Here is a 17,223-nt window from a genome sequence, read left to right on the forward strand (position 1 = left end):
CATACACTGCTTCTGCCAAAACGTGTGGCCTGGGACCTGTCCTGAAGCTGTTTCTTCTGTCTGAAGTTCTGCGCACGCGGGCACACCAGAGCCCCGCCCAATTCCTCTATCTTTACACGTCCTAAACCAGCAGGCCCACCTCAAGCCTGACCAGGCCTTCCCCGATATCCCTAGCTAATCTTCTGAGCCCATATACAACTTATTCACATAATGAGGTCACTCTAACAGTAATAAACCAGCTGCTGCTCGTTCTGTCCCACATGCTTACTTACATGGACCTCAATCTCCTTTTTAAGTTCTATCCTACCAAGGTTTCCAGAAGTTCCCAGAGTGCCTCATACAGACCCAGTGAACAAGGACACTTCTTCCAGTCTGTCTCATTGCTCTGCCATCTTCCCCTAAGCACCTTCTGGTTATTGCTGCTCCTGCCACAGCGAAGCTGCTGGAGCCCCTGCTATGTCAAAGTCATACAGTGTTCTGTGGCAAGTTGTAGAAAGAACATGTAACTTTTCCTTATTGAGCGGTTGGAATCCACTCAATTAGTGAAGTCCCTAAAGAATTCTGTTGATGCCCTAACTGTCTTCGAGGCACTGTGAAACAGTTCTGCTTTTTAAAAAATTCTTGATTTCACCATTCTCTCATCATTATATCTAATGTAACACTGAGTTATAATTATTCTACTGTTAGGGTATCTTTCAAATCTACCCATGTTTCTCCATCTGCACTACCACTCCCTTGTGCAAGCCGCCTCTCACCCAAGCTACTGCATCCATTCGTATTCAATTCCAATCCTTTCTCCGTATAGCATAGACATAGTCTTATAATGTCAGTCAAATCATTTTACTCCCCAGCTCAAAGCCCTTCAACAGAGGTCATTCGTCTGTGGGTAAACATGTAAGATTAGTAACATGATTTAGAGGGCCTGTAATGGCCTGGCCTCCTCATGTTTCTCCAGCCTCATCTTTTACCCCAGTCTCCTTCCCTCCAGTATGCACTCATATCAAGCTCTTTTCATTTTCTCATGGATACCAGGCCCTTTTTCTCTTGGGGTGTGTTGTCCAGGCTACTCCTGTGGACTGAAATGCTCTTCTCCCAGCTTCTCCTGGGAAATACCATTCTTTACGTCTCAAGTCAAAGGTCACTTTGTCCAAGAGGCCTATCCTTGTCTACCTCTTTGAAATTTAGTAACTTATATTTTTTCTCCAAAGAATTTATCACAATCTGTACCCATGTATTTATGTGATTATTTGTTTAAGTCTATCTCCCTACTCCACTGGGGGAGGAATGTGTATGTTATTCTTTACAATATCCTCAGTACCTAGCACAGTGGCTGAGACTCAAAAAACACTAACTGAATGAGTGACTGGAAGAAAAGAGGGAAGAAGGAAGGAGTAAACTATTAAAATTTTATAAGAAAATTAAATTTTACTGTGAGTCTGAAATACTCTAGCCTCAACCCTATTTTCCCCATTGAAATAGTTGTACACCAAACACAGCTCTTGCTGTGTGGACATCCAGTCTCTTCCTTCTGATCTCTGTGTCCAGCACATTTTGCCTTCCTTTTTTCTAGCAATGGATACTCAGATTGCCTCCAAATTTTCCATCAAAATGAACAATCGCCACTGTTTAAAATGCTACTTTTAAAATCCCTCAGTATGTTTTTAATAAACTTGAATTAGAGTGAGTCATAAACTACCAGAGAGCTTTGAAGGATATCTTTCATAATGACTTAAGTACCTAAATTCAGTATTTCCTGCAATCCTCCAAACATATTTTCAGGCCTTTAAGAAAAATACAAGCATTTAAAAAAAAAAAAGTTATATTATCTCCAATAGTGGGTGACAAAAGAAATCAATTACGTATGCATGCAAAGTTAGAATATTGACCAACTGAAGAAAAAGCATAACCAAGATGGCCCCTTGTCATTGGATAACTTCTCTCAAAGAGAAATAAAAGAGACAGTGCAGGCAGTCACACCAAACATTTACCTAATTTCTAAAGCCAGAAACCTAGGGCTTATCCTTGATTCATGCATAATATTATTCTTTCATCATCTGGGGCAAAACCTAGTCATTTAACATTTCTGTCTTGACGTTATTACTACTTTATTCATATAACCTCTGAACTATGACGACTGGCAGGCTCAAAATGAAAACAACCATAAAATTATCAGAGAATTTTGGCTTTCTGCCAATTCTACAGATATGCGAACATTTCACAAGAGCTGTTTCCAGATTTCACTCAATGCACCCCTCACTTTGCCCATATCCTCTCTCAATCCCTTCTAGCTCATTCCCACACAGGAGCTGGCACAATCATTTTAAAACTTGAATTTTGTTCTGTTGCATTACTGCTTAAGAAGCTCTTGATGGCCCCTTGCCTAAAATCTGTAACCTGCTCACAGGGGCTGGCCTAGCCTGCTGTCCCATCTGCCTTCTACTCTGCTCCTCCATTCATCTCTGCTCTCCCATGGCACACCAGATTCCCGGTTCCTCAAAAGCACCAGAGCCCACGTACTCCCTGCTCCCTCTGCCCGGAAGGTTCTTCTCAATTTCTCATCCCTAACACCCCCACTCCCAGCCTTCTGATCTCAGAGCAAGCATCAGTTCCCCAGGAAAAACTTCCCTGACCTCCTATTAATGTGTGCATAGACCCTCATTCACCTCCCTTTGGAGCACATAAAATAATTGTAAATTATAGACAGCTCTGCAAGGCTCTTCAGTCTTTGGTCATCCTTGCTAGACTAGAGGATCCAAGTTCAAGGGGCATGGCTAATGTTGCTCACCACTGTGCTCATGGCCCCCAGTAGAAACCAGCACAGAATCAGTACTCAGAAAGCATTTTAAATAGATAAATAAATGAATAATTAGACAACTCTTTTTTTAAATTAAAATGCTCTATTTACTGTGACTAAAGCCCAATTTCCGCTGAAAAAAAAATTGATGAATTATTTGTAATTATCCTCTGAGCTTTATGTTTTTTTATTGGTTGAGTTCTCTTCTTCTTTACACACAGGTATGGATTTGTATTATTGTTACTGGATGTATAGTGTGGAGTGAAGCTAGTCAGGGATTGTTGATAACAACCAAGCTGGAGGACCAGGCAAGAGACTATTTTCTTGGTGATACCCATTGAAGAACAGTAGGTATTAGAGGGAAAATGAGAATTTCAGTCACTGCTAAGCTTCATCTAAGTAAGTCTATCATCCAAAAGGCAGAAAACTAGGATTGGACTGAGATTTCAGTGTACAACCATGTGGGTTGCTGTCTAGTTTATGAACACTGGGAACAACCCAACAGACATAGGCGGATCTGAAGTGGTCTCGCCTGCCTAACACAACTCTGCACCTCTATCCAGATTTGATTGATCCACCATTAGGTCTGAGATGGTCAAATTCTCTCTTCCAAAAATTTGAAACCAGGAATAGAAAAGCAAGGAGATTGGGAGTTAGTGATTTTAACTTCACATATTAGTAGTGGCCTCGAACCATATCTGTTCATGATTGTTCAACCCTTGATTCTAGGAGATGTTTCTAACCTTCTGATAAATTTCCCCTTCTTTTTTGCATCCAGTAAAAGCTGGTTTTTGTTATTAGCAACTCAAAGAGCCCCATAACTACAAATATAGAGAAGATACCTCTGTGCAGGTGGTAGGTGAAACTACAAGTGTGGAGAGATCATTTTACAAATTGTAGGAGAGAGAATAAGAGGGAGAGAGAGAGAGACAGTGAGTGTGAGAGAAATAGGGAGAAAATGTGAGTAAGAAAGAGAGGAGGTACAAGGGCAACACGAGAGTGAAAGCCAAATGCAGAAAGTGTGAAAAGCAAGTGAGAGAGAGAGAGAGAGAGAGAGAGAGAGAGAGAGAGACATGGGTGGGGGAAGGAGACTAGATTAGAATAAGAGAAAAGTACTGGCATTTGGGGATGTCTAGCAAGGGTGTGGACTGAAAAGTGAAGTTCTGCTGGGACTAAAGTCACATAAAGGTCAAAATTTGAGAAATGTCAGGCTAAATCAATCAATTAATCAAACAAAAAAAATCAGTTTAAAAATGGAGGGAAAAATCAGCCTGCAATTATTCTGACAGCTATCAGTCATATTCAAAGAACTATGAATAGGGAAATATCAGATGTGCTTCCTGAGGGGGTTGGGATTTATTTTTTTCTTTGAATATTTATTCATTTTGGGGGAGAGCACAAGCAGGGGAAAGGCAGACAGAGAGAAACAGAGGATCTGAAGCGGGCTCTGTGCTGACAGGCTGACATTAGCGAGCCCGATATGGGGCTCAAACTCATGAACTGCAAGATCATGACCTGAGCTGAAGTTGGACGCTCAATGACTGAGCCACCCAGGCACCCCGGGACTTATTTTTTTTCTGGTGGGGTTTAATTCTTTCCCCCACTTTGGCTCAACCTAGCTTATCATACAACTTGCCCAGAAATAGGGAGGAGAAAAAGACACATGTGAGGAGGAATCACCTTTAACACCACAGATCAGAGTACATTTGTTTGAAGATGAGGATGACAGAGGGAAGCTTCATAAAGCCTAAGAAGCCCAGTGTAGGCACATAAGTGCATGTTTGCTTGTTTTCAGAGAGAGATGACGTCGAATGCAGCAATTTCTTCACTGAAAAAAACTACTGGATTTACAGAAAGAGATAGCTTTGGACACATTTATAATATAGATTTACTGGGACACTTCTGCCCTTTCAAACCAAATTAAATATTTGTAGCAGTTCTAAGCAGAGAAAAAGGTTTTTTTTTGTTTGTTTGTTTTCTTAATCATCATATAGAATTTCATGGGAAGTGCCTAAAACAACCTCTTGCTCACTTAGGCTGCATAGATCAGCAACCTCTGACCGGTTTGCTACGCCGACAGAAATGAGCAGTGCAGAGTTGAGTGCCACAGAGCTTACATAATGACAGAAGGGGACAGAGTGACAGAGGGGTCTCCTTTCTGCAGGATGCTGCTCACCTGTCTGGCCTCTTCTCAAACCTGCTCTCATCACACGGAGTTCCTGCCACACTCTTAGGAAACGTGTCACCTGTTCTCCCTCCTGGAACGTTCTCCCGCCTGGAGTGCTGTGTTTCAGATCTCCCTCCGCTCCTTCCTCAGCTTCCCTTATTACATGTTTTCATAGCAGGGGGGTTCTTTTCCTTCAGAGCAATTCCCCTCAGGTTATAACACACATTCACTGGTATGATTGATTTGATTGAGGCTGTCTGTATCTAAAGCACCTAGACTAAAAAGACTCTGTGAGGACAAGGCCTGTGTCCTTTTTCACTATTGTATCCCCAGGATCTAACACAGACTGGAACATAGTAGGTGTTCAGTAAATATTTGTGAGTGAATAAAGCTAAATAATAAATGCTGCCACCTTTTAACCTCAATATGCTATTTCTAAAGAGACCAGACAAATATTTCTTTCTTCATGCCTACAAAACATACTCAGGAAGGTGGAATCTTTAACATCGTCACCAACTCTTTCCCTTTCTTCCTGCTACATCTGCTCAGGATCCAAGGGCTGTCAATGTTGCTTCTGTATTATTCCTCAGATCTGCCCCTTCTCCCCCTCTCAGGGTCACTGTCCCAGTAACACCATCACGTGGATGACTGCAAATCCTATTCACTACTTGCCTTGGTCTCCACTTGACTCTCACCTCCACGGGTTGGTCTGCTCAGGTTCAGCCTGAGTTTCCAGTTTGAAATGATGCCCCACTAGTCCCTCCTTCAGCTCCTTCCAACTGCTGACGAAAACAGTGGCTCTCCACTTTGTATGCACTAGAACCACCCATGCAGCTTTGTAGATATACTAGTTCTAATCCAGACACAGACAGATTAAGAATGGCCTACCCAGTTTTTACCCCAACTCATCTCTCTGAAGAAGGACAGGAAGGAACTTCAACTCTGTCCCTCCTGATAGGCCACTGATTCAGAGTCAGCCATACGCCCACTGGAAAGCACATCAGTGATTCCCTCTCCCACTGGTCTTGCTCTCCGGGTGGCTACTGTTTCCAGTTCATGTCATCATCTGGCAGACATGGAAAACCCCAGAAAACAACAGTGCCAGAAGTAAAGCAGGAGGTATATCTTGGTGTTAGTGAACAGCTTCCTGAGATAAGAGGTCCCCATAAGGAAAGCACTGTGGGTGGAAAGTGGAGAAAAAGTGTGTAAGAGTGTTACTGGACAATGTTTTTAAAAGTACATTGTGCCCATGTCTTCTGCCCATTTTTAAATTGGATTTTGTTGAGTTTTGGGTGTTGAGTTGTATAGGTTCTTTATATATTTTTTGATACCAACCCTGTGTTGGATATGTCATTTGCAAACATCTTCCCTCATTCAGTAGGTTGCCTTTTAATTTTATTGATTGTTTCCTTCACCGTGTAGAAGTTTTTTATTTGAATATAGTCCCGATAGTTTATTTTGCATCTAGTTCCCTTCTAGAAAAATTTTGCTACAGCTTATGTTAAGGACATTACTGCCTGTGCTGTCTTCTAGTATTTTTATGGTTTCGAGTCTCACATTTAGGTCTTCAATTGTTTTGAGTTTATTTTTGTGTATAGTCAGTCAGAAAAAGACAAATGCCAAATGATCTCACTCATATGTGGAATTTAAGAAATGAAACAAATAAGCAAAGGAAAAAAAGAGAGACAAACCAAGAAACAGACTCTTAACTACAGAGAGCAAACTGATGGTTACCAGGGGTAGATGGATGGGAAGATGGGGATTAAACAGTACACTTGTTGTGATGGGCAGGAGGCGTTGTGTGGAATTGCTGAATTACTATATTGTACATCTCAAACTAATATGACACTGTATGTTAACTATACTGGAATTAAAATTTTAAACAGTACTTTGTGCCCAATCACAGTATGAGAGTGCCAGGCAAAGAGAGGTAAAAGATGTTTCCTCGTATAACAAAACAATGCACAGAGAAAGCCTCTGCAATTAGATTTGGAGATGAGAATGCGTAAAAGTACTATAGAAGGGGATTTATGAAAAGTAATCATCTATCATCCACATTGCCTGAGAGTGGGGCCAATATGATTGGTTTTGCCTTATTTGAGATAAGAGAAAAAAAGAAAGAATGCACCACCAGAAAAATAAAAATTGGGGTCTGACCAAAAACAAAACAAAACAAAACAAACAAACAAACAAACAAAAACACAAAAAAAACACAGAAAAACAGAAAACAAAACAAACAAAAAAAAGCAACTCTGGGAAAAAGGGATAGGGAGCATCATTCTGGACACATAAAAGAAAAACAAGCTTTCAAAAATGATCTCCTGAGGGGCGCCTGGGTGGCTCAGTTGGCTGAGCGTCCGACTTCGGCTCAGGTCATGATCTCGCGGTTTGTGAGTTCCAGTCCCGCGTCAGGCTCTGTGCTGACAGCTCAGAGCCTGGAGCCTGCTTGGGATTCTGTGTCTACCCTCTGCTCTCTGCCCCTTCCCCATTCACTCTCTGTCTCTCTCTTAAAAATGAATAAATGTTAAAAAAAAAAAATCGCCTGAAAAATATAAAAGAAAACTTCAGAAAATGATTTTGTAAGATGTAAAATGACTCACATCCATAGCAAAAGAGGGGAAAGCTGTAAGAAAGCTGTTAACTGGCGTAAAGAGACTACAGAATCAGATTAAAAGGGAGATTACAAGTAAAGAAGGATTACAAAAACTGTAAGAATGTGAAAGCAAAATTCAAATCCACATTGATGGCAATAAAGCACAAAATCAACACTGTTGGAAAGTGACAGTGTGGTTGGCAAATTTGAGAATTTCTCACACAAGGCAGAAGAAGTGTGCCAATATCCACGCTTCCTCCCAGAAATTCAGGTTTAATTGACTTAGAATGGGGCCCAAGCATATTTCTTATTGTTATTTTTTTATTTTGTTTTTAATCCTGATGTTCAGGCCACATCTCAGACCAATTACATCAGAATTTCTGGGGATGGGACCCAGCCGTCAGTATTTTTCAAAGTTCTCGGGAGATGACAATATGCCGTCAAAGTTGAGAACCACTGATCTAGAGGTTTTGGGGAAAAAAAAATTGTAGCCTGAGGATTTCAAGGTAATTTCTCATTCATGAAGACAATAAGAGACATGGTCAGGCATGCAAGTACTTATAAAATACCAATATAACTTCTAGAAGAAATAACTTGAAGGCATCCTTCAACTGACCAAAACATGAAGCCAAAAAAAGGAACTATAAACTAGTTAGTCATGTTATAAAAGATGTGGATCTAGTTTAAAATGTCAGTATTGTTCTTGAAAAGGAATAATATAATTTAAAAGCATAATTAAACACAAAAATAAATCCCCATCTATTAATAATGACTGAAAAGTGGGGTTAGAGTAAAAATGTACATATTATATACATTTACATATATATACATATGTATGTATGTATTTGTGTATATGTATATGAAAAAGATAATATGAGCAAAAAACTTATAAAGGCATTCATACCACTTCATATTCAGAATCCTATAGCACCAGTCAATTTTGATTATTGCTAGTTACAGTTATTGCTGCAAGCTTACATAGTCCATTCAAAAGCTACCATTCATTCTGACAGCTTTCTTCCTCACATCAAATTTGGCCGTATCTCCAAGGCTATGCCATTTAATTGCTCAGGGCCTCTGCAATTGACAGCCCAAGTCTGGACCACCAATGTAACCTTCCACATTGTGGAATCCAAGTACTAGAAGCAGGCTATGGCCCTCTTCAATTCTTGAAGTTGTAAGCATATTGGTGAGCCTTTTCCCATAAAACATAAGGATCAGGGGACTCCTCTTCCTAAGTAAAACGTGGTAGGTCATGGCAGATTAGAATTCCCATTGGAACAACAAGAAAGAGCCAGACAGACTACAAAAGTTACATTTGTAAGGGTCCCAGAAAATGAGGAAGCAATAAGGGCTACATAAATTACCAGTTGTTTTCTTCTTTGGGGATATTTGACAATTCTGGGCATGGACTGAGAATTAGATTTGGCTGGTGAAGAAGAATTTCTTGAGGAAAGAGAAACCAGAGAGGTTTTTGGCAGTCACATGGGGCTGGTGAGAGAAACCAAACTTGAGAAGTACTAAACACATAGCTGGTTTTCCCCATGGGACATCTTCTGAGTTCTAAAGCTATGCAAAGGAAGCTGGGAAGTTGGGCTGAAGGCTTCCAAAGAGCATAATACAATCTTCTCTAGTTTTGTGGTGCTAAGGATAAAAAGTGTAACTAGAGAAAAAGGTCTTGTCATTCAAACACATAGCCAGGCTCCCCTTAGGACATCTTCCAGATTTTGAGGTTCTGATGGAGCAAAGAGTAGGAGGATAAAGAGCTAAATTCAAAACCTCCAAAATACAGCACTAAATTTCCCAGTCTTTCAGGACGGAAAAGATAGAGATCCTACAGGCTTTAATCAAAAGCCCAGAAGAGCTATGTTTGAGGAATGGGATAAAGACAGAAGTGGACTAAGCCTCACTAAAGATACAATTTAAACCCTACCCATCTCAAAGATAAGCCCCCCCCCCCCCAACTATCTGCCTAATGAGGAAAGTGGAAACCCTCCCTAGGGTGAAGCATTATCTGTGGTCTCTGCAGTGTTCTTGTATACCATGCCTGACAAACAAACAAAAATACTACACATTCAGAGAAGCAAGAAAATGTGACTTATAATGATTATCAAGAGAAAAGATAAATAATAGAAGCAGACCTACAGACAATCCATATATTGAAGCTAGCAGACAAGGATTTTTAACTGATTGATATATTCTAGGAAATAGAAGAAAAAAGGGGGAAATTAATGAAAAGATAAGTAATATCAACAGAGAATTGAAATCTATGTAAAAGGGTCAAATGGGCATCCTCTATCTGAAACATACAATATCTGAGGCCAAGAAAATATTGGCTGCATTTAACCAGACTCAACAGCAGAGAGGAAGACAAGATTACCAGACTCTAAGACAGGATGGTAAAAAGTATACAAATTCAACCACAGATAGAAAGAATCTATAAAAACAAAACCGAGCAGTAAAGACATACGGAGCAAAGTTAAAAGGTCTACCATATTTCACTGGAATACCAAAAGAAGAGAAATCAATTGAAGCAGCAACAATATTTGAAGAAATCATGGCCAAAACTTATCCTAAGTTGGTGAGAGATGTTCCACAGATTCAAGAAGCTCAGCAACTTCTAAGCAGGATAAACAAAAAGAAAGACACACGTAGACATATTTTTGTTAAACTTCTAATAATCAAGGATTGAGAGAAAATCTTAAGAGCAGCCAGAGAAAAAACATTAACTTCAAAGAAGCAACAATAAAACTAAAGACTGATTTTTCAACATATATAATGGAAGCCAATGGAGATAATGGAATAACGTCTTCAAAGTGCTAAAATAAAAGAGTGCCATTCTAGAACTCTATACTCATTTAAAATATCATTCAAAGGTGAAGGCAAAATAAATAAACTTTTAGAAAAATAAAAATGAGAGAAGTTTTCACCAGCAGACCCACACTACTAAACCAATGACAGGAAATAATCATGTGAAAGCATGGAACTGAAAGAAGGAATGAAGAGCAGCAGAAAGTATAAATATAAACATAAAATGGTATTGAGTATTTCGTGTAACAGTAATAATGTCTTGTGGGATTTATAACACATTTAAACAAAATTATATGATAATAGCACAAAGATTAGGATGGACTGTATTAAATCTCCAGAGAAATCCTAAAATAAAAATACAATAATTTATAACTAACCATCTAATAATGGAGTCAAGAAACAAAGCTTAAAAATATGCCTGATTAACCCCAAAGGAGGAGTAAATGAACAAAGAACATAGGAACAAATAAAAAATAAGTAAGATGGTGGACTTAACTCCAACTATACCCGTTACTCCATTTAATAACAATGAGCCAGGGGCATCTGGGTGGCTCAGTCGGTTAAGCGTGCTCAGTCGGTTAAGCGTCTGACTTCGGCTCAGGTCATGATCTCGAGGTCCGTGAGTTTGAGCCCCGCGTCGGGCTCTGTGCTGACTGCTCAGAGCCTGGAGCCTGTTTCAGATTCTGTGTCTCCCTCTCTCTCTGACCCTCCCCCATTCATGCTCTGTCTCTCTCTGTCTCAAAAATAAATAAACATTAAAAAAAAATAAATTAAAATAATAACAATGAGCCAAATAGCCAAATTTTTAAAAAATGATGCTTAGATTGAATAAATAAAAACCCAAACCCAAACTAAATGCTGTTGACGATAGAATCACTTTAAATATAGAGATATAGAAGTAATAGTAAAAGGATAGTAAAAAATGTATTGTGCAGACACTAACCAGAAGAGAGCCAATGTCAGTATGTTAATAGTAGACATTAACAAAATACACTCTATGCTGGCCTTAAGGGAAGTGTTACATTTTTTCGAAGAATATAAATACGGAATATATTCTCTGATTACAATGGAATTAGAAAATTCCCCAAATACTTGGAAATTATGTAATATGCTTCTAAGTAACTCAAGGATAAAAGAATCAAATAAAATTAGAAAACATTATGGACTGAATGATAATACAAGTGACATATTAAACAGTGATGCCAAGAAGGAAACCTATAGTTCCAAATGCATAGTGCATTTTGTGGGTGGGGGTGGGGGTCAAGAAAGATCGAAAAAAATAAATAAACCTAATTCCCATTTCAGACCAATGAAATGCAAAGAAAATAGAAGAAAGGAGATATTAGTGAGCAGAAATCAATGAAATAGATAAGAAACACAGAATAGAGAAAATAAAGCCAAAATTTGGTTCTTTGAAAATATTAATACAATTGATAAACCCTTAGTAAAATTGATCAAGAAAAAAGGATGGGGTAAACATAAATCATCAAGATCAGGAAGACAAAGGAGATCATCACTGTAGACATTTAATAGGTAAGGGAATACGATGAGCAACCTTATGTTACTTTATTTTAAAAACTTTGATGAAATGGGTAAAAAAATTTTTTAATTAACAAAATAGACACAAGAAGAAATTTATTTTGTTGAGTCTGATTAAAGTCAGCTTCACTTAATAACGAGAACCTCTTTTCTTTTTCGTTTTTTTCCAGCACTGGCCAGTAAAACTTTCTGCAAGGATGGAAATGTGTTACATCTGCACTGTCCAGTAAAGCCCCCAGGATGGATACAATGGTTTAGGGAGAGAATTTGGACAGAGAGAAGAGGTCAAAGATAGGCGCTGGTGGAGGAGGAAGAGCTGGCTGTTGAGGAACAGCCAGTAGAGGAGGAAGAGTTCAGATATATGTATAACACAGAAGCCTGGAGAAGAACATGTCTCAAGAAGGAGGAACTGGTCGACCTTACCAAGTTCAGCTGAGAAACCAAATAAGATGCAGATGGAGAACAGCTGAGCCTGATAAGAGCTTGCTGGGTGGTGCAGTGGAGGTGAAAGCCCATTGAAGTGGGCTAAGGAGAGAGTAAGAGATAAAGAAGCACAGACCATGAAGTCAGCCAACTCTTTCAAAGAAATTCTCAGTAAAGGGAAACAGGGAACAGAGCAGTCACTACAGGGTTGATGGGATCATTTTTTTAAGATGGGTTATTTTTTAAAGTTACTTTTATGTGCTGGTGAGAAAGATTCAGTAGAGAGGGAGAAGTCAATGATGCACAAAAGGAAAGAGACAAATGTGGGGTTGACATCCTTGAGGTGAGAAGGGACAGACTCCGGAACATATATGTACATCTCTGCAAGTAAGGCCCTTCATATTAACACAGAACTGGCTCAGTAACTAAACTGCAATTTGCAAAGATGTGAACACAAAGTAACACTGTTCTTCCCCCCACCATCCGGTGATTCTATAGTAGTTCTCTCAGGTTGTACTTCCCTCTTTCTGGATAAAGCCTCCAAAACATCTCATGGCTTTACCAGTTACTCTCAGATAATAACAAAATCCATCCATTGTGTTTAGCACCTAGTATATTACCAATACTCCCCAATTTACTGAATTTTAAGTTTCTCCCATCCACTAGCTCTGGTCTACCCCACACATCAGGAAATTATAAGTGACAGAGGGAGGAGAGGATGTTTCTACCTTCTTGCCTGCTCACCTCATCTGCCAGTCTGGCCTGCTGGGTTTTCATTCTTCCAAGGTTGGAGCCAGGTAGGAAAAACAGTTAAGAGGAAAAAAGGCCTTATCTGATTGGTGAGTTATAATTTGGCACCAATGCTCTTTTTAGGGTACAGAATTTAAACGCCAATACTCTCTCTTCTGAAGCACTTTTATGGATTCTTCAAAGACTTCCCATAGGTAAGAATTTCCTCAAGATAGCAGCTGGACCCCTGCCCTGTGGTTTCTGGCAAGTTACCCCCATCTGTTGGGGGGCACCTCCAGGCGGTTCTCTTGGGTAGAGTCCACTACAGAATGACCCAGTTTGGTTCCTTCCATGGGGTCATCTGACCAAGGGGAACACCCTTGACTCACCAAATTCTAGAAGTACAGCTCATGACAACAAAACTCTCTACTCCATGGCTCTACAGCAACAAGCTAGAGACAGTCTCTCCTCTGCAGATTTTTTAGATGTTCTCTCACATTCCAGGGGACATAATAACAACTTCTCTGTGAGTGTCTCTTATAGATCCCCTTCCTTAGTTGCTTGGAAATGGTAGAAACACTCCCTTTCCCAGCCCTACATCCCCACTGACAACTCTCTCCAAAGATACCCTCAATCCTAGAATCTCATATCACTTATTCTCACTGGGAGGTAGGCCAAAGACTAATGCCAGCAGAACAGAAGTCACAGTCTCAGTAGACCCTGCATAGGTGGTCCAATACTCTCTTTGGGATGCTGGAATATCTGGTTCTCAGAGGTGAGGCCTCTGCAAAAACTCTGAGAGCAAGAGTCCCATTTTAACAGTCGATAGGGGATACATAAATAGAAGGAAGAATACATAAAGAGTGAAGCTGTTGTGGCTGGAATTGGCCCAATTTGCATTTCTTTAATATTTCAAAGTTATTTCTTCCAGCACCACACACACTCTTCTTCCTAAGAGTGTTTTTTTATTTTATTTTTTTATGTTTTAATGTTTATTTATTTTTGAGAGAGAGAGAGAGAGAGGGAGGGAGGGAGAAAGCATGAGTGAGGGAGGGGCAGAGACAGACAGAGACACAGAAACTGAAGCAGGCTCCAGGCTCCAAGCTGTCAGCACAGAGCCCCACACAGGGCTCAAACCCACAAGCCAAGAGATCATGACCTGAGGGGAAGTCAGATACTTAACCGCTTAACTGCTTAACTGACTGAGGCACCCAGGCGCCCCTAGGTATTCATTTGTCTTATACTTGAGAGCAGGAGAAGTAGGTGAAAACAGGGTGAGCACATACCATTGCCAAGGCTGCTCACTGCACAAGAGCACCTGGATGAGGGGGCAAGGGTTAAGTGAAACAGAACCCACCATGGCCACCAGCTTGGTTGGGGCTGCATTACCCTTGAGAGGCATTTGTTTTATTTAATCCACAGAAAGGTGCCTCATGGGTTAACAGAGGCTTTTTGAAAGAAGCTACAAAAGCATAGGAGTAATCACAGGTACAAACAGAATTATAATACCCTGGGATAGAAGAGAGAGTGTTACAATTGTAGTGTGAATTTTACTTTTATTCAACATGATGATGTGACCTAATAGAGAAAATCCAGGGGAAAAAAAAAGAAACACTGATTGGGGAAGGTAAGGAGAAGGAGTGAGCAAAGACAGGGTCAAATAAGAAGGAATGAGTAGTATTTGAACTGAGTTAAAAAGTTAATTAGTTATAGTCAATTTAACGCAATTGGAGGAGATAAGCCCTCTAAAGCTATTTTCTCTCATTCTGAAATATTGTCTTGCCTTGGTCTGTTTTTTAAACATTTAAATATGCTACCGAAATGCTTTCAAGCCTCTTTACACTCACAGGATTCCAGACCCTACCCAGGGGGTTAGCAATGCAATCTGAATGTACCTCCCTTCCTCTCCTTTCCTATAATGTTTGACCTGCTGGGGTCAGCCAAAAGACTTGACTCAGGAGATGGTTCAGTAATGACTTCTATCTGTGCGTACATGAGTGGTAGATCATAGTTGTTTGCATCTCCCTTAGGTTAATACTCAGGAACATAAGTCTTAGGAAGGGGGCTTCTGATGTAGCAATGGTAAACTACCATGGTTAGGTGTTTTCTAAGTGTTCTTAGGTTGGTAAAAGAGGAGGGAGTGAGAAAAGGAAGGAGGAAGAGAAAAAGAAAGGGAAGGGAAAAAAAGAGAAGAGAGAAGAGAGAGATATTATGGCATTTAGTCTCCTGAAAATTCTTAGCTACAGGGTTGTCTTCTCTTGGATATAACACAGAACAAATTATTATCCCAAGTGAACATAGAATTTTTTTGATTTTCATTGTATATTTTAAAAATTGAGACATAACTGACATATAATAGTGTGTATGTTAAAGGCATACAATGTGTTGATGTGATACACTTATAGATTATGATTACCACTGTAGGGTTAGCTAACACCTCTATGAGGAACACCGAATTTTAAAAATTCTAATCCATAAGAGAGCAAAAGAAAAACACTAAGGTTAATTCCCTTATATATTAGTGAGTAAAAGTAGCCCAGAAGATAGGTACATTGTCCCCCAGGGTCTCACAGCATTAAGTGTTCCATATGTCCCATTATTTACAAAGTTATCCAGTGGCATCCCCACATTAACCACACCCCTCAGACATGAAAACATTGCTTTCTCACTGCCTCAACTCTAGCATACCAGGGACATGCTTTTCTACGATAACTTTCATCCTACCCCATATGTACATGGGATCCTGACAGCTGAGGACAAAACCAGACAGCCTCTAAGCAGATTCATTCCTGATGGGCTCATCCTTAAAAATCTATTCCAGTTGTGGAGACCCAAATCAACTATGAAGAAAGGAGGGATCTGCCCTGCATCTAGAAAAGTAGATGTTACTTTCAGTCCTAAACATAGATTCTCAGCACTGCAGGGACAAGAAATGTGAAGGGCTCAAGCTCCTTGCCTGATGCAAGAACTCCTCTGCAACACACCTGTCAAGTTCTTATCTGTTCATAGAAGAATTGCTTGATAGAAGGGAAAGCACATTATAATTATTTTTTTAAATAAAAAAATTGTGGTTTTTTTTAAGTTTATCTATTTTGAGAGAGAGAGAGAGCGAGAACATGCATGTGTGTGCACATGCGAGCGGGGTGGGGGGGCAGAGAGAGAGAGAGAGAGAGAGAGAGAGAGAATCCCAAGCAGGCTCCACACTGTTAGTGCTGAGCCTAATGCTGGGTTCAATCTCACAACCGTGAGATCACGAGCTGAACGGAAACCAAGGGTCAGACACTTAACCGACTGAGCCACCCAGCCTTCCCTAAAAAAAATTGTTTTAAGTAAGCTCTACACCTGAATTTGGGCTTTAACTCATAATTCCAAGATCAACAATCGCGAGCTCCACTGACTGAGCCAGCCAGGCACCTCTAAAGGGAAAGCACACTACTATCGTGGAGAGATATTCTCAAATTTCCTCTTAAAAGGTTATGAGAAATACCACTCACTTTCTCCAACTCTCACCAACATTAGACATCAGACATTAGACATTATTGGATTATTTAATTTTGTCGAATGTGACTTGCAAAATCAAGTATATGTGAGTATTTGTATATCTACATCTATACAAAGTTGGTGTTTTTAATTTACATTATATTAGCAGGTTTACTGCTTATTAGTATTTCTTTTCGATTTTTTTCTTTATTTTTTATACATTAGATATATAAACCCTTTAATCTGCTATATATATTTTGCATATTTTTATATTTGTCTTTTAATTTTTTTCAGGACCTGTTTTGCCATGTAGACATTTTAAGTTTTCATGTGGTCAAATCTGTAGCTCTCTTCTTATAGGACTTGTTGGTTTTATGCTATATTTAGAAAGGTCCTTTCCTAGCTCCCCGTGGTAAAAATACTCATCCTTCTGAGTTGTTATTGACGTTGTGTAAATCTTTCATTCATCGAAAATTTACTTACCACAGTAAAGGGTGAATATAGGGATCAACCTTTTTTCTTTTCAAATACTCAAAAAGAGCTCTTAAATACCCCTTCTTCAATCTAAATGACTGAATGAATAAGTGAGAAATAGTATTAGCAATTTGTCAGATGGTCTCATTTTTTACCTTTGCTCTGGATCCAGGGCACAGAAGAGATTGAGAGGTTACACCCCTCCCTTATTTT

The 17,223-nt window shown here is 39.6% G+C and overlaps 1 long non-coding RNA gene across 1 annotated transcript in view; it reads left to right on the forward strand.

The window, feature by feature from the left end:
- Positions 1-14,069, forward strand: part of LOC115508979 — a 41,271-nt gene extending 27,202 nt beyond the window's left edge. Inside the window, exon 4 of the long non-coding RNA XR_003967176.1 lies at positions 12,075-14,069. This is a non-coding gene — a long non-coding RNA (uncharacterized LOC115508979). The remainder of the gene's footprint in view (positions 1-12,074) is intronic.
- The last annotated feature ends 3,154 nt before the right edge of the window (positions 14,070-17,223 follow it).

The sequence above is a fragment of the Lynx canadensis genome, chromosome A2, assembly GCF_007474595.2.
Source record: "Lynx canadensis isolate LIC74 chromosome A2, mLynCan4.pri.v2, whole genome shotgun sequence".
In the NCBI taxonomy this organism is placed as follows: Eukaryota; Metazoa; Chordata; class Mammalia; order Carnivora; family Felidae; genus Lynx; species Lynx canadensis.